We start from the raw sequence: 15308 nt of genomic DNA, 5'->3' as shown, positions 1-15308 counted from the left end.
CTATAGGACATTTCACCCCAAAACAATGAATTTCACCTTTTTCTCAAGAGCACACGGAACCTTCTCTAGGACAGATCACATCCAGGGACATAAATCTAGCCTTGGTAAATTCAAAAAAATTGAAATCATTCCAAGCATCTTTTCTGACCACAATGCAGTAAGATTAGATCTCAATTAAAGGAGAAAAACTATTAAAAATTCCAACATATGGAGGCTGAACATCATGCTGCTGAATAACCAACAAATCACAGAAGAAATCAAAAAAGAAATTAAAATATGCATAGAAACAAATGAAATGAAAACACAACAACCCAAAACCTGTGGGACACTGTAAAAGCAGTGCTAAGGGGAAGGTTTATAGCAATACAGGCATACCTCAAGAAACAAGAAAAAAGTCAAATAAATAACCTAACTCTACACCTAAAGCAACTAGACAAGGAAGAAATGAAGAACCCCAGGGTTAGTAGAAGGAAAGAAATCTTAAAAATTAGGGCAGAAATAAATGCAAAAGAAACAAAAGAGACCATAGCAAAAATCAACGAACTCAAAAGCTGGTTCTTTGAAAGGATCAATAAAATTGACAAACCATTAGCCAGACTCATCAAGAAACAAAGGGAGAAAAATCAAATCAGTAAAATTAGAAATGAAAATGGAGAGATCACAAAAGACAATCACAGAAATACAAAGGATCATAAGAGACTATTATCAGCAATTGTATGCCAATAAAATGGACAACATGGAATAAGTGGACAAATTATTACAAAAGTACAACTTTCCAAAACCAAACCAGGAAGAAATAGAAAATCTTAACAGACCCATCACAAGCACAGAAATTGAAACTGTAATCAGAAATATTCCAGCAAACAAAAGCCCAGGTCCAGACGGCTTCATAGCTGAATTCTACCAAAAATTTAGAGAAGAGCTAACACCTATCCTACCCAAACTCTTACAGAAAATTGCACAGGAAGGTAAACTTCCAAACTCATTCTATGAGGCCACCATCACCCTAATACCAAAACCTGATAAAGATGCCACAAAAAAAAGAAAACTACAGGCCAATATCACTGATGAACATAGATGCAAAAATCCTTAATAAAATTCTAGCAATCAGAATCCAACAACATATTAAAAAATCATACATCATGACCAAGTGAACTTTATCCCAGGGATGCAAAGATTCTTCAATATCCACAAATCAATCAATGTAATACACCACATTAACAAATTGAAAAATAAAAGCCGTATGATTATCTCAATAGATGGAGAGAAAGCCTTTGACAAAATTCAACATCCATTTATGATTAAAAAAACTCTCCAGAAAGCAGGAATAGGAGGAACATACCTCAACATAATAAAAGTTATATATGACAAACCCACAGCAAACATTATCCTCAATGGTGAAAAATTGAAAGCATTTCCCCTAAAGTCAGGAACAAGACAAGGGTGCCCACTTTTGCCACTACTATTCAACATAGTTTTGGAAGTTTTGACCACAGCAATCAGAGAATAAAAAGAAATAAAAGGAATCCAGATTGGAAAAGAAGTAAAACTCTCACTGTTTGCAGAGGACATGGTCCTCTATATAGAAAACCCTAAAGACTCCATCAGAAAATTACTAGAGCTAATCAGTGAATATAGTAAAGTTGCAGGATATAAAATCAACACACAGAAATCCCTTGCATTACTATACACTAATAATGAGAAAATCGAAAGAGAAATTAAGGAAGCAATTCCATTCACCATTGCAATGAAAAGAATAAAATACTTAGGAATATATCTACCTAAAGAAACAAAAGACCTGCATATAGAAAACTATAAAAACTGGTGAAAGAAATCAAAGAGGAAACTAATAGATGGAGAAATAGATCATGTTCATGATCAGAAGAATCAATATAGTGAAAATGAGTATACTACCCAAAGCAATCTATAGATTCAGTGCAATCCCTATCAAGCTACCAACGGTATTTTTCACAGAACTAGAACAAATAATTTCACAATTTTTTATGGAAATACAAAAAACATCAAATAGCCAAAGCAATCTTGAGAAAGAAGAATGGAACTGAAAGAATCAAGCTGCCGAACTTCAGGCTCTACTACAAAGCCACAGTCTTCAAGACTGTATGGTACTGGCACAAAGACAGAAATATAGATCAATGGAACAAAATAGAAAGCCCAGAGATAAACTCACCCACCTATGGAAACCTTATCTTTGACAAAGGAGGCAAGAATATATAATGGATTAAAGACAATCTCTTTAACAAGTGGTGCTGGGAAAACTGGTCAACCACTTGTAAAAGAATGAAACTAGAACATTTTCAAACACCATACACAAAAATAAATGCAAAATTGATTAAAGATCTAAACTTAAGACCAGAAACTATAAAACTCCTAGAGGAAAACATAGGTAAAACACTCTCCGACATAAATCACAACAGGATCCTCTATGACCCACCTCCCAGAATATTGGAAATAAAAGCATAAATAAACAAATGGGACCTAATTAAAATAGAAAACTTCTGCACAACAACAACAACAAAAAAAACTATAAGCAAGGTGAAAAGACAGCCTTCAGAATGGGAGACAATAATAGCAAATGAAGCAACTGACAAACAACTAATCTCAAAAATATACAAGCAACTCCTCCAGCTCAATTCCAGAAAAATAAATGACCCAATCAAAAAATGGGCCAAAGAACTAAAAAGACATTTCTCCAAAGAAGACATACACACATGAAAAGATGCTCAAATTAAATCATTATCAGAGAAATGCAAATCACAATCACAATGAGGTACCATTTCACACCAGTCAGAATGGCTGCTGTCCAAAAGTCTACAAACAATAAATGCTGGAGGGTGTGGAGAAAAGGGAACCCTCTTACACTGTTGGTGGGAATGCAAACTAGTACAGCCACTATGGAGAACAGTGTGGAGATTCCTTAAAAAACTGGAAATAGAACTGCCATACATCCCAGCAATCCCACTGCTAGGCATACACACCGAGGAAATCAGAATTGGAGGGACACGTGTATCCCAATGTTCATCGTAGCACTGTTTATAATAGCCAGGACATGGAAGCAACCTAGATGTCCATCAGCAGACGAATGGATAAGAAAGCTGTAGTACATATACACAGTGGAGTATTCAGTTCAGTTCAGTCACTCAGTCGTGTCTGACTCTGTGACCCCATGAATCGCAGCATGCCAGGCCTCCCTGTTCATCACCAACTCCCGGAGTTCACTCAGACTCACGTCCATCGAGTCAGTGATGCCATCCAGCCATCTCATCCTCTGTCGTCCCCTTCTCCTCCTGCCCCTAATCCCTCCCAGCATCAGAGTCTTTTCCAATGAGTCAACTCTTCACATGAGGTGGCCAAAGTGCTGGAGTTTCAGCTTTAGCATCATTCCTTCCAAAGAACACCCAGAACTGATCTCCTTTAGGATGAACCGGTTGGATCTCATTGCAGTCCAAGGAACTCTCAAGAGTCTTCTCCAACACCACAGTTCAAAAGCATCAATTCTTCGGCACTCAGCTTTCTTCACAGTCCAACTCTCACATCCATATATGACTACTGGAAAAACCATAGCCTTGACTAGACGGACCTTTGTTGGCAAAGTAATGTCTCTGCTTTTCAATATGCTATCTAGGTTGGTCATAACTTTCCTTCCAAGGAATAAGTGTCTTTTAATTTCATGGCTGAAACCACTATCTGCAGTGAGTTTAGAGCCCACAAAAATAAAGTCTGACACTGTATTCACTGTTTCCCAATCTATTTCCCATGAAGTGATGGGACCAGATGCCATGATCTTAGTTTTCTGAATATTGAGCTTTAAGCCAACTTTTTCACTCTCCTCTTTCACTTTCATCAAGAGACTTTTTAGTTCCTCTTCACTTTCTGACATAAGGGTGGTGTCATCTGCATATCTGAGGTTATTGATATTTCTCCTGGCAATCTTGATTCCAGCTTGTGTTTCTTCCAGCCCAGCGTTTCTCATGATGTACTCTGCATATAAGTTAAATAAGCAGGGTGACAATACACAGCCTTGACGTACTCCTTTTCCTCTTTGGAACCAGTCTGTTTTTCCATGTCCAGTTCTAACTGTTGCTTCCCGACCTGCATATAGATTTCTCAAGAGGCAAGTCAGGTGTCTGGTATTACTCAGCCATTAAAAAGAAGACATTTGAATCAGGTCTAATGAGGTGGATGAAACTGGAGCCTATTATACAGAGTGAAGTAAGCCAGAAAGAAAAACACCAATACAGTTTACTAACACATATATATGGAATTTAGAAAGATGGTAATGATAACCCTGTATGTGAGACAGCAAAAAAGACACAGATGTATAGAACAGTCTTATGGACTCTGTGGGAGAGGGTGAGAGTGGGATGATTTGGGAGAATGTCATTGAAACATGTATAATATCATATGTGAAAGGAAATACAGGTCTAGGTTCGATGCATGATACAGGATGCTCGGGGCTGGTGCACTGGGATTACCCAGAGGGATGGTATGGGGAGGGAGATGGGAGGGGGTTCAGGATGGGGAACATGTGTACACGCATGGTGGATTCATGTTGATGTATGGCAAAATCAATAAAAAATTGTAAAGTAATTAGCCTCCAATTAAAATAAACAAATTTAATTAAAATAAAATAAAAAACCTAAGATCATGGCAAAAAAAAAAAAAAGCTGCCAGGAAGGTGAGGTCTGAGTGTGAAGGAGTGTGAAGTGTAGAACCCTTCCTACAGGAGATGCTCAGAGACAGTGCAGGTCACTCAGATTGAAGATCTCAGATAATCTTCACTTTCTCACTTAACTCTCTGATCTTATCTTTTACAACTCCCTCTTTTGTTCAGAAGAGCTTACAACATCCTTTCCCTCTGGTGGAAATTTCTTTCCAAGATGAATAGGGCTTCCCAGGTAACTTCAGTTCAGTTCAGTTCAGACACTCAGTCGTGTCTGACTCTTTGCGACCCCATGAACTGCAGCACGCCAGGCCTCCCTGTCCATCACCAACTCCCGGAGTTCACTCAAACTCATGTGCATCAAGTCAGTGATGTCATCCAACCATCTCATCCTCTGTCATCCCCTTCTCCTGCCCTCAATCTTTCCACCATCAGGGTCTTTTCAAATGAGTCAGCGCTTCGCATCACGGGGCCAAAGTATTTGAGTTTCAGCTTCGACATCAGTCCTACCAATGAACACCCAGGATTCATCCCCCTTAGGATGGACTCATTGGATCTCCTTGCAGTCCAAGGGATGCTCAAAAATGTTCTCCAACACCACAGTTCAAAAGCATCAATTCTTCTGCACTCAGCTTTCTTTATAGTCCAACTCTCACATCCATACGTCACTACTGGAAAAAACATAGCCTTGACTACATGGACATTTGTTGACAAAGTAGTCTCTGCTTTTTAATATGCTGTCTAGGTTGGTCATAACTCTCCTTCCAAGGAGTAAGCATCTTTTAATTTCATGGCTGCAGTCACCATCTGCAGTGATTTTGGAGCCCAGTAAAATAAAGTCAGCCACTGTTTCCACTGTTTCCCCATCTATTTCCCATGAAGTGATGGGACCAGATGACATGATCTTTGTTTTCTGAATGTTGAGCTTTAAGCCCACTTTTTCACTCTCCTCTTTCACTTTCATCAAGAGGCTCTTTAGTTCTTCTTCATTTTCTGCCATAAAGGTGGTGTCATCTGCATATCTGAGGTTATTGATATTTTTCCTGGCAATCTTGATTCCAGCTTGTGCTTCCTCCATCCTAGTGTTTCTCATGATGCAGTCTGCATATAAGTTAAATAAGCAGGGTGAATATGTACAGCCCTGACGTACTCCTTTTCCTCTTTGGAACCAGTCTGTTGTTCCATGTCCAGTTCTAACTCTTGCTTCCTGAATTGCATACGGGTTTCTCAAGAGGCAGGTCAGGTGGTCTGGTATTCCCATCTCTTTCAGAATTTTCCACAGTTTATTGTGATCCACACAGTCAAAGGCTTTGGCATAGTCAATAAGCAGAAATAGATGTTTTTCTGGAACTCTCTTGCTTTCTCTATGATCCAGCGGATTATAGCAAGTTGATCTCTAGTTCCTGTGCCTTTTGTAAAACCAGCTTGAACATACAATATAATGGGAAAGACTAGAGGTCTCTTCAAGAAAATTAGAGATACCAAGGGAAACTTTCATGCAAAGATGGGCTCAATAAAGGACAGAAATGGTATAGACCTAACAGAAGCTGAAGATATTAAGAAGAGGTGGCAAGAATACACAGAAGAACTATACAAAAAAGATCTTCATGACCTAGATAATTATGATGGTGTGATCATTCACCTAGAGCCAGACATCGTGGAATGTGAAGCCAAGTGGGCCTTAGGAAGCATCACTATGAATAAAGCTAATGGAGGTGATGGAATTCCGGTTGAGCTATTTCAAATCCTAAAAGATGATGCTGTGAAAGTGCTGCACTCCATATGCCAGCAAATTTGGCAAACTCAGCAGTGGCCACAGGACTGGAAAAGGTCAGTTTTTATTCCAATCCCAAAGCAAGGCAATGCCAAAGAATGCTAAAGTACCACACAATTGCACTCATCTCACACACTGGTAAAGTAATGCTCAAAATTCTCCAAGCCAGGCTTCAGCAATATGTGAATCATGAACTTCCAGATGTTCAAGCTGGTTTTAGAAAAGGCAGAAGAACCAGAGATCAAATTATGAACATCTGCTGGATCATCAAATAAACAATAGAGTTCCAGATAAACATCTGTTTCTGCTTTATTGACCAGGTACCTTAGTGGTAAAGAATCTGCCTGTCAATGCAGGAGACACAGGTTTGAGTTCTGGGTCCGGGAGATCCCCTGGAGAAGGAAATGGCAACACGCTCCAGTATTCTTGCCTGGGAAATCCCATGGACAGAGGAGCCTGGCAGGCTAGAGTCCATGGGGTTGCAAAAGTGTTGGGTTCAACTTGGTAACTAAATAACAACAAACCATGAATTAGCTATTCTACTTTTTTCATATCTGTCATCAAAGTCATCTTCAGAGGACTGTATTGGTCATTCTATCCAAAATTCTACACTGAATTAGTTTTCTATTGCTTCTGCAATGAATTTTTTTAAAAGCTAGCTTATTCTTCAACTTTATTATAAATGTGGTGTCCATGACCACACAGATAAGGTGTATAATTAAAAAAAAAATGTTGCCAATAATGTATTTTGAGGATAAGAAGAGTTATCAGCTTATATTGAGGAGAAAATTTGAAGTTTGTATGGTCCAACTTTGCATCTATAACATGCCTTAACTATTCTTTAAGATTTAGAAGTCACTTCCCAAAAAGTTTTTTTTTTTTTTTTTTTTCACAAGGAAATTTCCCCTCTTATCAGCCTATATCTAGTGCCCAGGAGTCACACTATGTATCATAGAATTGTATCCTAGGAAACCCAAATGTAATTTTCTGAGGACGTGATGACCTCCTTCAGATAGATGGGGATCTATTTGAGGATCGACTTGATTCATCTCAGAATCCTGGCACACAGAACCTGCTAGGCCATTGGTTATAGATAAATATGTATCAAGGAATTAATACTAAAATCTAGCACCTTATCACTCATTACCTGCTTTAACACTTCCAGTAATGTGAAGTTCACCATCTCTTGAGGTGTTTGTCCCTCTTATTTATGGACAAGTATTAACATCTTTTTTTTTTTTTGTTAATGAAACCAAAATCCTTTTTCCTGTAATGCCTGCCAGCCACTGATAGTCCTTTTACTCTTGTGCAGCACAGAATACAGCTAGTTCCTCTTCTATACAACAGCTCCACAACTTCCTAAAGACATACCCCTGGAGTATTTTCCTTTCAAGGCCAAACAGTCTTATTTCTATCTGCTGATTTGTGCATTCCATGGTTTCTAAAATAGGGCAAATAGAGTTCACACAGAGTTCTCATAAAGTGTGACAAGGCAGAATACAAGGAAACCATTATCTGCAGTATATTTTTAATCATGTGATTTACTGTACATATGCAAATTATTACAAAACAGGTAACACCATATGCTGGTTAATCTTAATAATTGTCTATTTCCAATTTCACTCTTGTAAAAAAAAAAAAAATCTGTTTTTCACAAGCACTGACTGAAATGTCTGAATCCTGTAAGACTTTTCTCTGATTTAAAATCAAAGGCATGTTCAAGTCATGAAACAGTGTAAATATGTATATTGTAGTTTATATAAAGAATTAATTCAAAATAAAGTCTGACACATGCTTTAATTTTAGTATGAGGCTTTAAAACACTAATGCATTTTTTAAGACTGAAAAACATAAATATCAGTCAGGGTGGAGGAGGATTTATTTAGGAAGTAGGCTTAAAGAGAATAATCTCTCAACAAAATGTGCGAATGGAACTGAAAGAGGAAAAGTCTTGAGAAAGTGTCAGTTCTCTCAGTATTTTATCAAATTTCCCAAACAGAAGCAAGGACAGAAACACAGAGCATGAAATCTTTGGATAGTGGGTATAAGAAAAAACAAAATAACTCAGGCTTGCAACCCCATTCTCACTCAGTTGTTTTCATGTGGTTTCTCAAAATGCACATTAAATACATAGCAAAGTCTTACAAAGACACTTTCTGACAGTGCACATAAACAAAAAGACATTGATAACAAATTCCTAAAGATGGCTGGTGGTGATGTTTACACAGTGTGAACATTCATAATGTCACTGAATAGTACACTTAAATGGTTAAAATAGTAAATTTTCTGTTAATGTATATGTTACCATGATAAACAATTTAAAGTTGATGAATTTTAGAATATGTTGAGCTAAAATAGTCTTATAATGCTTTCTCAGGTAGACCTGAGATTATTTAGAAAAATCAACATTTCACCACATGATACACAAAATAGCAATATCTAGTTATCCAACTCAGACTAGATTTTGAAATCATTTAGAGAAAAATTCAAATACTTCAGAAGAATTATAAATGCAAATTGTCATGAGATCAATTATTTATAATAACATTTGTTTTCCTAAATAAAATAATTTATCCATACTATGGAAACATTTAACCTGTCAAATTCATGCATCAAATAAAATATTACAATGCCTCTCATTTACTGTTTTATAGATTATACATATTTTCTAATATATAATAAATATTAAGCCTATAGTGTATATAATATAAAAGTGTATCAATATGACAAATATTTTAGTGTTTAATATATGCTAAATATAACAAGGATCAATATTATTTGATGTTTATAAATCCATATACCTTTTAGATTTTTAAAAATATTTAATAATCATTTGAGGTATATACATGAATGCATGCAAATGTTAATCACAGTGAACAATCTCTTAGGTAAGCCATGCTGCTGCTACTGCTGCTAAGTCGCTTCAGTCGTGTCCAACTCTGTGCGACCCCATAGAAAGCAGCCCACCAGGCTTCCACGTCCCTGGGATTTTCCAGGCAAGAACACTAGAGTGGGTTGCCATTTCCTTCTCCAATGCATGAAAGTGAAAAGTGAAAGTGAAGTCGCTCAGTCGTGTCCGACTCTTAGCGACCCCATGGACTGCAGCCTACCAGGCTCCTCTGTCCACGGGATTTTCCAGGCAAAAGTACTGGAGTCGGATAAGCCATAGAATTACCAAATTAGCCAATTTTAAAAAGAACTATCATTTGGGGACTTATTTCATAGAATGCATCAATTTATATCATTTATAAATAAACTGGCCTTATTTGTATATTGGATAGAGATGCAAAAGATGTTTGTCAAACAGCAATATCAATGAGAATGTAAAACTTTTATCATTCCAAATGAATAGTAAATGATTATATTTATCTGTTCATAAATATTTAGGTACCAGAATTTTTGATGAGGCTCTTTACTTAGAAATTATTTTAAACAGTTTTCTATAGTCAAATGTGTAAATTTTTAGATAGTATTAGTTTTTCATGCATTTTATTACACAACAGCAAAAGGAATCATAAAAGGAAGCTATATGGCTGGAACAAATGGAGGCTATTTCTGAGAAATTGCAATTACCCTTGATTTTTGATTTATTCTGATCTACCACAAGGTGATAAATTTGACAAAAAGTCTCCTTAATGGTTTCTGTGCATGAAGAACTAGTTATCATTCTATTAATGAAGTGCTTCACCATCCACCCTTTTCCTGTCTAGTGGTCTGGGGCATTGTTAGTATCAAGCCTTCTGTCTCCAGTGAAAATCAATGCTTCAAAAAATCTATTCCATAGTTCACGCCAGAATTGTTTCACCTTCAGTTCTAAATAAAAGGCCTCATATAAAAATATAAATACACAATTAGAAAAGCCTTATGATGAATATATATATATATATATATATATATATATATATATACTCTTCTGTAAAATGATGCTTTCAGAAGACATTAGAATTTATCTAAATTTGATATTGAACAAGTCAAGAGGAGGCAACTATTTGATTCATATAACTGTCTGTTCAGTATTAATTTGACCAGAGCAATTATACTCTGCACCCATGATTTATGCTTCAATTCATCTTCATATTTTGTGTTTTTTTCATGGGACATTACCTCCATCTATAGTTATTTTGCCAATATTAAATATTTAATTTTTCTCCTGCCACATTTATTCTGAGTATATAAACTCATCTTCTCTATAATCATACAACTCAGTAAGTTTAGCCTAATACTAAAAACTTTCCTTCTCACCATGTCTATACACCTTCTTTTCTCTATCTCTCATGCTCTCTGTCTGTGAGAAATGCTTCTCAAAGGTTGAAGTGATCTAAGGGACGTGATGTTCTTAATTCTATTTCTGTTAGATTTTTCCGAACATAATTGTATCAGAAAAAAATAACCCATAATGTTTCAATCTCAAAAAAGGATGGATAGTATCTTTGATAATCTCATTATTTGTCTATACATTTGACGTATTGTACAAACCTTCTTAATTCCTATGGAGCATCATAACATCATAAACAACTTTCTTAAACTTTTTATCAGCAATTTTTCCTTTTTTTTCTACAAATATACAAACTTTCCAAAGGTAAACAACAATAAACACCACAAAGTTTCCTCAGTACCTATACTGAAAATATTTCTTCTTTGAAAACTGGAATTTCAACAGTTTGACTTAAAAATGAGACTGAATTAAAAAACACAGAGCAGAAAAAATAGTGATCTTGGGGTTTCCAGTTTGGCAGCCCTCTCCTTTCCCCTAGTAGAAGCATAAATCTATATTTATCCAAAGTCACCATCCATAACCCTTGATAAAGAGAATAGAAATTTCATAATCTTGAGTTGATTTGGCCCCCAAATTGAATATAATTGAACTCAACCAATAAAAACTGAAATAAAAAAAGCTATTTTAGCTAGAAGAAGCAAACAAACAAAAAATATTCCTAGCCTTTTGAAAATTTAAAGTAAATTAAGAGAGAATTCCTAACAAATTTGGACTTGGCATATATGTGTAAAAAGATTTATTTTTATATCAGTTTCTATTTGAAGGAAATAGCTCTGTAGCAGCAAGGTAAGATCTGATCTTCTTTGCTTGATAGTCAGCACACTGAATCTTTATTGAGGTGTTAGAAGAGGCAAGTTCCCATGCCAAGATTTAATTAAAGTTTAAATATTTGAAAGGGCAGTGATAATGTTGTCTCTAATAAAAATTTTACCTGTCTTGGGATCAATAGAGAAATAAGGTTGTCCCTGAAGAATGCTGTAAACGACTCTGGCACTGTTTCCATAGGTTGGGTCATCAGCATCCGTGGCCTTGACTTGGAGAACATATGCACCTGGAAAATAAGACAATATGACTCTAGCAACTTTGTTGTAGAGAGCTCAAGGGTATGTCTTTTATCATCTGGACTCCTTTTTCCTTTGGACTTTGGCATTCTTTTAATCTGTGAGTGTAAGAAGACACTGAGAGTAACTCAACTATTATAACTATTATATAAAATGTTGAGCAACAATATTAGCTATTACTGGAAATGAGGAGTATGTCAAGGCTGTATATTGTCACCCTACTTATTTAATTTATATGCAGAGTACATCATGAGAAACGCTGGGATGGAGGAAGCACAAGCTGGAATCAAGATTGCCAGGAAATATATCAATAACCTCAGATATGCAGATGACACCACCCTTATGGCAGAAAGTGAAGAAGAACTAAAGAGCCTTCTCTTAGTGAAAGAGGAGAGTGAAAAAGTTGGCTTAAAGCTCAACATTCAGAAAATAAAGATCATGGCATCTGGTCCCATCACTTCATGGCAAATAGATGGGGAAACAGGGGAAACAGTGGTTGACTTTATTTTTCTGGGCTTCAAAATCACTGCAGATGGTGATTGCAGCCATGAAATTAAAAGACACTTACTCCTTGAAAGGAAAGTTATGACCAACCTAGACAGCATATTAAAAAGCAGAGACAGTACTTTGCCAACAAAGGTCCGAGTAGTCAAGGCTATGGTTTTTCCAGTGGTCGTGTATGGATGTGAGAGTTGGACTATAAAGAAAGCTGAGTGCAGAAGAATTGATGCTTTTGAACTGTGGTGTTGGAGAAGACCCTTGAGAGTCCCTTGGACCTCAAGGAGCTCCAACCAGTCCATCCTAAAGGAGATCAGTCCTGAGTGTTCATTGGAAGGACTGATGTTAAAGCTGAAACTCCAATACTTTGGCCACCTGATGAGAAGAGCTGACTCATTGGAAAAGACCCTGATGCTGGGAAAGATTGAGAGCAGGAGGAGAAGGGGACAACAGAGGATGAGATGGTTGGATGGCATCACCGACTTGATGGACATGGGTTTGGGTGGACTCCAGGAGTTGGTGATGGACAGGGAGGCCTGGTCTGCTGTGGTTCATTGGGTCACAAAGTGTCGGACATGACTGAGCAACTGAACTGAACTCAGTGCAAATAATAACTCTTTTAAATAGGTATCATTTCCAGTAGTGCCATCACAGACCTGAAAGTCACTGCAGTAGCTTTATTGATTTGTACACCAAAGAAAACATGACTATGCTTACATTAGCTCATCTGCTTACTGTAGGTGTTTAATTGCATGATTAGGATATCAAAGAAGAGCTAAAAGGTTTAAGGCTTCTTGAACTTTAGAGGGTATAAGTAATTTGCAATTGCAATTTAAAAATCAACATTTACACACTTGTTTAGGAAGCCTTTAATTAGGAGAGAATATTTGAGAAAGCGAGGAACCAGAAATAATTGCAATAGTATCTAGAGAAGCACCTTTATGCCTCAAGGTTTAATTACTCTAAGTGATCGCTGATATTGGGAAACTTTAAGAAAACCTAACGCCAAAGAATGATTGTAATCCAATTGCCCAAAGAAAGGCAATGCCAAAGAATGCTCAAACTATCTCACAATTGCATTTATCTCACATGCTAGTAAAGTAATGCTCAAAAGTCTCCAAGCCAGGCTTCAACAATATGTGAACTGTGAACTTCCAGATGTTTAAGTGGGATTTAGAAAAGGCAGAAGAACCATAGATCAAATTGCCAACATCCACTGGATCATGGAAAAGGCAAGAGAGTTCCAGAAAAAACATCTATTTCTGCTTTATTGACTATGCCAAAGTCTTTGACTGTGTGTATCAAAATGAACTCTGGAAAATTCTGAGAGATGGGAATACCAGACCACCTGACCTGCCTCTTAAGAAACATGTATGCAGGTCAGGAAGCAACAGTTAGAACTGGACCTGGAACAACAGACTGGGTCCAAATAGGGAAAAGAGTACTTCAAGGCTGTATATTGTCACCCTGCCTATAAATTTATATGCAGATTGCATCATGAGAAACACTGGGCTGGATGAAGTACAAGCTGGAATCAAGATTGCCAAGAAAAATATCAATAGCAGAAAGCAAAGAGGAACTAAAGATCATATTGATGAAAGTGAAAGAGGAGAGTTAAAAAGTTGGCTTAAAGCTCAACATTCAGAAAACTAAGATCATGAAATCTGGTCCCATCACTTCATGACAAATAGATGGGGAAACAGTGGAAACAGTGACAGACCTTATTTTCTTGGGCTCAAAAATCACTGCAGATGGTAACTGCAGCCATGAAATTAAAAGATGCTTTGCTCCTTGGAAGAAAATTTATGACCAAGCTAGACATCAATTAAAAAGCAGAGACATTTCTTTGCCAACAAAGGTCCTTCTAGTCAAAGCTATAGTTTTTCCAGTGGTTATGTATGGATGTGAGAGTTGGACTATAAAGAAAGTGGAGCGCCGAAGAATTGATGCTTTTGAACTGTGGTGTTGCAGAAGACTCTTGAGATTCCCTTGGACCTCAAGGAGAGCCAAACAATCCATACTAAAGGAAGTCAGTCTTAAATACTCATTGGAAGGGCTGATGCTGAAGATGAAACTCCAATACTCTGGTTACCTGATGCAAATAATTGACTCATTTGAAAAGAACCTAATGCTGGGAAAGACTGAAGGTGACAGGAGAATGGGATGACAGTGGATGAGATGGTTGGATAGCATCAATGACTCAATGGACATGAGTTTGAGCAAATCCGGGAGTTGGTGATGGACACGGAAGCCTCGTGTGTGGCAGTCAATGGGGTCACAAAGCATCAGACACAACTGAACTGAACTATATTGAAGAGAAGTTTATGGGAGTTTTAGTAATTTTGCTTCATATATTCATAGTCACAGTTAAATCCTTCTCTGAGAACTAAGTGAGCATCTCTACTTAATGTCCATTCATTTCAATGTTACTATTTAGAATTGAAAATAAAGTAAAATCAAAATTATCAAACGTGGTGTTAATAAAATAATATGTTGCTGATGAGGAAGGAAATATCTCTTGAGCATAAAAAGAGTGATATATACATCCAGAGTTATACAGTGTACTTTTTATACAGTGGACAGAGTTATACAGCACTTTTCCTCTCTTAGTGACACTCAGTGTAACTGTCAGTTTGGAGAATGCAAGATTGCTTCATTTACTCATTCAGGCTTTTCCTTTAAGACAGTGAGAACCAGAAACAAACTCAGTCTTAAGTGTTTGCTCTAAAAGCTAAGATAATGAGCCATCTCTTCACCTCCTGTTTTGGTTATATGAAGGGTTAGAATGCTAAAAAATAAGAATAAGAAATAACACTCCGTGGACATGTGTGCTTATGGTTAGTCACTCAGTCATGTTGGACTCTTTGTGACCTTGTGGACTGTAGCAATGCCAAATGTCTTAAGATATTTTGGTGAATTCTAGTTATATCAACAGATGAAGCATATGTGTTATTACAACAGCCTTTCGCAGGAAAGGAAACAACTAGAAGGAAAGTAGGCAAATATTTCTAAGCTTTA

General features: G+C 36.8%; 1 protein-coding gene across 1 annotated transcript in view; it reads right to left on the bottom strand.

The window, feature by feature from the left end:
* The window catches only part of CDH12 (cadherin 12), a 119958-nt gene extending 108189 nt beyond the window's left edge, over positions 1 to 11769 (bottom strand). The window contains exon 1 of the mRNA XM_005904450.2: positions 11663 to 11769. The gene's annotated coding sequence lies outside the window, so the exon portion shown is untranslated. The remainder of the gene's footprint in view (positions 1 to 11662) is intronic.
* Positions 11770 to 15308: the final 3539 nt, after the last annotated feature.

This window comes from Bos mutus, chromosome 20, assembly GCF_027580195.1.
Source record: "Bos mutus isolate GX-2022 chromosome 20, NWIPB_WYAK_1.1, whole genome shotgun sequence".
Lineage (NCBI taxonomy): Eukaryota > Metazoa > Chordata > Mammalia > Artiodactyla > Bovidae > Bos > Bos mutus.
The sequence above is the reverse complement of the archived record's forward strand: the minus strand, read 5'-3'. Positions and strand labels throughout refer to the sequence as shown.